This window comes from Malus domestica, chromosome 06 (assembly GCF_042453785.1).
Source record: "Malus domestica chromosome 06, GDT2T_hap1".
In the NCBI taxonomy this organism is placed as follows: Eukaryota; Viridiplantae; Streptophyta; class Magnoliopsida; order Rosales; family Rosaceae; genus Malus; species Malus domestica.
This window is the reverse complement of record NC_091666.1, coordinates 6,860,355-6,866,964: the sequence shown is the minus strand read 5'-3', so window position 1 is coordinate 6,866,964 and position 6,610 is coordinate 6,860,355.

The following is a 6,610-nucleotide window of genomic DNA, read 5'->3' as shown; positions in this document are numbered from 1 at the left end:
CATTTACTTCGTTTATTTCCATTTATTTTGGTAATTTTTGTTATTTTTGTATTATTGTAGGTTCAGTTGGTAAAGATGACAATAAATATCTAAATGGAGTAATTTGGAGCAGTTTTGGACTTGGATTGGATAGCATGCGTGGATAGCATATGGGCTGAACGTTTTTGGTGTTTAAATTGTGTTAGACATGTGCTAAAATCTGGAGAAATTAAAGTTGAGGCTTGGAAGACAAGGAATTACACAAGAAAAAGGAATTCTAGTTAGAGAGGAATACTATCTTACCTTATCTTATCTTATCCAATATTACCTTATCTTATCTCCAGCTCCAAGGAGGAATCCTTATCACATTCCAACACTTCCTATCTGATTCTAGGAGTCCTAAAATAATTCAAACAACCTAATCTTTTTCCTCCTGGGATTCAGTTGTGCCTTTACCCTATATATACACATGATTGCTGCAAATAAGAAAGGGGGTGCCATGCCTACCATTCATCCATTGAAGTCACTGGAGTTTTCTGGGTTCTTTCTCTCTTTATTTTAAGTTTCAATGTTTATTTTAGATTATTTTTCAGTTATGATGAATATGTGTAACTAAGTTTCTTTTTAGCTAGAGGTGAATTCGAATCCATAATCATATGTTTTATATAAATTGATCACATCCAGTTATTGTTTCATAAAACATGAATGTGATTTACTTATCTGCTTTATATAGAACTTATTCTTGTATGTTTATTAAGGGTGCACACTTAGTTTGCATGCAAGGATTTGATGCTAGAATATAAGAGAATTTCACCTAATCATTATGAACTTATATTTTCAAGTAGTAAAAGTCACTAGTCATGATTAAGTTAAGTAAATTCTTGGTAGCAGTATCATGTTTTCCATAGTTACGAATGTTTTGTCAATGCTTATGATTTTCATAGAACTTAATGATCTTTGAGATGTATCTCTATCATGTTTTTCATAGTTAGGGAACTTGAGAAGAATAATTTGGTTGCATCGTTGAGTCCAATTCAATCAACTTAGGAAAATCTGAGAGTTAATTAGTGATGTTCACAATTAATTTAGGGCATTGTCATTCATGGTTTATAGGAGGAATAACTGGAAATCGATTTGTATGCATATGTTTCATGTGTTGAGAAGAATCATTTAGCTATTCTTTCATCCATATTTCATTCACAACTTAATTTACTTGTTGCCCTTTACTTTTATTTTAATTAAATTCGTCCAAAAATTCCCCCCACATTGTTTTGTTGTTAGTTTAATATTGCTTTCAGTTTTATAAGTTTAATTTGTGTTGATTAGCATCCCTTCTAATTCCCGGAATAGAACGATCCCTACTTACTCATACTACGATTGAATCATTTATAAAATTTAATTTATGTGTTAGTTTCTACCACATCATTGCCTAACTCATTTTCGTCGGGTAGGTCAACAACGGTCAACAAAAGTTGTAATTCCAATGTGCAAATATCACATAAATCCAAACACGTGTGTTGGGAATCTACTGACACAGTTTTTACCCAACGAACTTCGGTTGGTTAAAGTCTTATTGGTCAAAAGTTTCCAACTCCTACTTCCAAAGTGTCACAGATATCTAGTCACGGGCATAGGAGTCCATTGACAGGTATTTGTTGACGAACTTCCGTCGAGTAAAATCTAATTGGTCAAAAGTATTTTCTCAACGTGTCACATACATCTGGTCACGGGCCTAGGGATTATACTAATATATGAATTGCCCGATGGACCTCCATTGGGTAAAACCCAATTGGTCGAAAGTCGGATTTCTATTTACCATGTGTCATAGATATCTACCTCACATGGGGATAAAATCCACCGACCCAGTAATTACTGGATGAGAGTTCGTTGGGTAAACATATATTCATCAACCATAAATAGCTTCCTAACTCTTCATATTTCTCATATAAATAGAAGTGTTTTCTTTTGTAAAGTTAGTTTTGGGATATTCCTTTTAGAATAAAAAAATTGTGTGAGTGGTGGGATGGTTTGGAGTAGTAAGGTTGTGTTTAAGGATATCATAGTGGATGGGTGGATGGTGTAGATGTAATTTTAGGTGAGTTAATTGTCAGGTTTTGTAGCAACCATAAGATTTGCATTATAATATTGTAACTAGTGGTTTGAATGGAAATAAGGATCGTCTCGTAGGCTAGTCAAGTAATTTGTCTCTGTCAATGAATGTGGTGATCAAAAGTTACTCGAATGACTTCCAATTGGAATAATAATGGAGGTATTAAAGAATATTAGTAATTAAGCTATACTGAAATACAAAATTAAACTGAAATCATGTATAGTATCAAATGTAAGTTGGTTTTGTACATGATGTCAACTAATTTCTTTTCATCCAATATAACGCCATTACCAATACTCTTCAATACTTTTGTCATTCTTCTACATGTAAGATATTCGAGTATCTATTGGTCACCACATTTATAGACACAGAGAAAGTACTCGACTAGTTAACAATACGATCGTATTTTCTTTCAAACATATAGCTATAATAATATCATTCTAAATCTTATAGTTGTTGCGAACCCCTTCAATTCTCACCTCACATTACATCTAGATTGTCCATCCACACACTATGATATCCTTAAAAACAATCTCATCACTCCAAACCCTCTCACTACTCACACAATACCTACCAGACGAAGGTTCTGTTAGGTAAGAGTGTAAAAATGTTATAACCTTCTATCCTCCTCTTACTCGCCTTTTCAACCTCTCTCTCAATGTCACTCTCAATCTCTCACTCTCAGTGCTCTCTCATTCTCACTCTCACTATCATTCTTGCTCTCAATGCTCTTACCCTTACTTTCTAATTCTCACTGCTCTAACTCTGACTCTCCATCTCAGGTCTTTCAGTTCTCTCACTCTCCTCTCATCTGACCCTGCTCTCAAGCCGAGCAACACCGGCTCTCATATTTGTCAGCCTCTCTGCCACTCTGTAAGTTAGTAATTAATTTCGTTTTATTTGCTAATTTGTTTTGGACTTGTGAAATTGATATTGATTTGTGGATTTTATAAATTGAATTTGTGAAAATTATGGATTTGTGAATATGTGAAGCTGTGATATATGTAAATATGTGAATCTTGGGGTTGTACATTGTCAATTTATGAATTACATTATACACGGTGGCTTTTTTAATTGGATTATAATATGTGAATCTGTAAATCTATGAATTGGGGTTGTAATCTGTCAATCTATGAATTGGGGTTGCAATCTATCAATCCGTGAATTAGGGGATGTAGCTTGTTAATTCGATTGTCATTTTTTGTTAATGTGTTTGTGAATCACGGGTTTGTGGAAGTGAAAATGAATATGTGAAAGTGGAATTGTGAAATGAATATGTGAAAGTGGAAATATGAATTGAAAGTGATGGATATTTGTGTATAGGATTTGTGAATTGGAAATGATGCATATAGGTTGAAAATGAATTCGTAGTGGATTGATAATGAATTGAGAGTGATGCATATAGGCTTAGGAAATATTTAAAATGAGTTATTTTTGCAGATTGGCTTATCGATTGATCACGAGTGGCCGCTGATCTGCTTCTTCTTCGGCTTAGAGTGAAGAGTTAACCCAAGTGCTAAATTGGTGGCCAGTAGGATCTAAGCATCGACTGTGGAGTTGGCAGTCGCCATAAGTTTGATTGCATAATTGCCTCATCCCCGATTTGCCAGGCCAGTACATAGTACTAGTCGCCACCAGTCGCCCCCCACGATTACATCACCCCTTTCTGGCAATGTAGAGGTATTTGTGGATGAAAGAAAGAAAGAAAAGCACCCACCCTATCGGGCGCTGAAGACAAACCGGATCATGCGGACCACCCTAGTAATCGGCCTGAAGATACTCCAAATGTGCACTTGGCGGGATTGAGCTTCATCTTATACCTTCTAAAGATGTCAAAAGTTTCCGCCAAGTTACCGATGTGATCGGATCGCTGCTTGCCTTTCACCATAATGTTATCGACATAGACCTCCATGGTGACTCTAATTTTAAACATCATGTTTACTAACCTTTGGTAAGTGGCCCCCGCGTTGTTGAGGCCAAATGGCATGGCCTTGTAGCAATAGGTGTCTCGCTCGATCACGAATATGGTTTTTTCCTTGTCGGGCTTGTACATGGCTATTTGGTTGTAGCCAGAGTAGGCGTCCAAGAAACTAACCAGCTGGTTCCCAGAAGTCGAATCTACTAATTGATCAATTTGAGGAAGTGGATAAGGATCATTTGGGCATGCTTTGTTGAGGTCAGTGTAGTTTACGCAAACCCTCCATTTACCCTTCTGTTTCTTCTTTACTAATATGATGTGGGCAAGCCATGCTGAATGTACTACCTCTTCTATGAATCCAACCTCAAGTAAGTTGTCAATTTTCGCTTCAATGATCGCTGCTCACTTGGGTGTGAAATGTCTTTTCTTTTAGATCAACGGTTTGGCAGCGGGGTCGATGTGCAACTTGTGGCAAGCTATCTTGGGTCGATGTCGGGCATGTCAAAATGTGACCATGCGAAGATGTTATGTTTTTCCCTAAGGAAAGTTGTGAGTTCTCCTTTTCTTTCGGCTTCAGATGTGAGCCAATTCTAGCCGTCTTTTCCAGCTGCTGGGGATCAAGAATGATGTCCTCAGCGTCTTCTTCGGGTTTCCATCCTATCTCGTCTACTAGCGCGTTGGTTCTAATGCCATCTTCTTGATCTGCTTGCTGTAATTGCTATTTGGTAGCTTCATCATTCATTCGGACCTTGATAGCCTTTACGGGGGTAAAGGTTTTCTTCTTTGATTCCTTCAATACTTGCACAGTGCATTGTCAAGATGTGGCCTAGTCAGACTTGATTTCCCCAACTCATTCTCTCAGGATGCAGAATTGATTTTTTTTATACTTGACAGAAATGATGGCGTCCAGCTTGATTAGCTAAGGTCTTCCAAGAATCCCATTGTAGGGAGATGGGTCGTTTACAATCATGAACGTTTACTTTGAGACAACTGGCGGTGTTTTCATGTCAAGTGTGATGTGGCCGATGACAGTCGAGGTGTGCCCGTTGAATCCGGTGAGTACCTCCGCTCGGCATATGATTGTGCTTTCCAGGCTTATCTTCTAAATTACTGAAAGTTGAAATAGGTTAACCGCACTTCCATTGCCATCATTTTGTCAACTATAGCATGGGCCAGTTAGACAGATACTACTAGTGTGTCGTCGACGTCTGTGTTCCTTCTAGGCTGCGCAGTTGTCTTGTCCAAGTATATGTTGACTTTGCCTTTTTTCACTAGCTTTTCTAGGTAGTTATTCCAAGTGTAACAGTCGTCCATTGTGTGACCGGGACCTCGGTGGAACACACAGTACTTGGTGTGATCCAACTTAGAAGTATGTCCCTTTGATTGTTTCGGCAGCTTGAACTATGGCTCGTTCTCAATGTAGCGAAGGATTTGGTGGATCAGGATTGAGAACTTGCAGTAGTTCTTAGTCGTCGGGCCTTCTTTGGTCATGGGTCGACCCCTATGCTCAGTGTCACATCCCAACCCAGGCCCCACCATATCTATCTCGACTCCGCCGTAGCACAATATTGTTTGTTTTAGGCCCCGACCTTGCCCTCACAATTTTATTTCTAGGAACTCACACGAGAACTTCCCAATGGGTCACTCATCTTAGGAATGCTCTCGCGTGAACTCGCTTAACTTCGGAGTTCCGATGGAACTTGAAGCTAGTGAGTTCCCAAAAGGCCTCGTGCTAGGTAGATATAGGAATATAAATATAAGGCTTACAAGATCCACTACCCTGGGCGATGTGGGATGTTACAATCCACCCCCTTAAGGGCCTGACATCCTCATTGACACACTCACACAGAACGGCAGAGTGGCTATGATACCAAATTGTCACATCTCGGCCCGGGACCCCACCAAAACCCTGGCTCGACTCCATCGTAGCACGACATTGTCCGCTTTGGGCCCTGACCACGCCTTCACGATTTTGTTTCTAGGAACTCACACGAGAACTTCCCAATGGGTCACCCATCTTGGGATTGCTCAGGCGCATCGTCTGCTCGCCGAGCCTCGTCCCAAAGTGCATGTTTCTCTGCCAAAGCGAAAGAGTATGTTAGGGTTATATCTTCTTTCATGATCAATTCTCCAAATAATGGATGGTTTGCTAGGAGTCCTTTTTGGAAGGTTGCGCTTTCTATTGAGTCGTTGCATCCGACTATCTTCACCTTCTTTGCTTTGAACCTCTTCACGTAGTCATGGAGGGACTCCTTTGGGTTGTTCTTCACGTTGAACAAGTGGTTGGACTTTTTTTTTATCGAGCAGTGGGATGAGTATTCTTAGGTGAAAACCAAGGAAATATCATCAACACTCCGGATGGATCGTGGTGGTAAGGTGTGGAACCAATCTTGCGCCTTGCCTTGTAAAGTGGTGGCGAATATCTTGTACATAAGAGCATCGTTGTTCCGATAAAGGACCATTATGCTTCGGTAGTGCTTCAAGTGCCTTTCCGGATCTCCATCTCTTTTAAAATATGTGAAATGTTGCATGCTAAACTTACGTGGAGGCTCTACCTGCTCGATCTCATCCGTGAAGGATGACTTGCTCATATTGGTCATGTC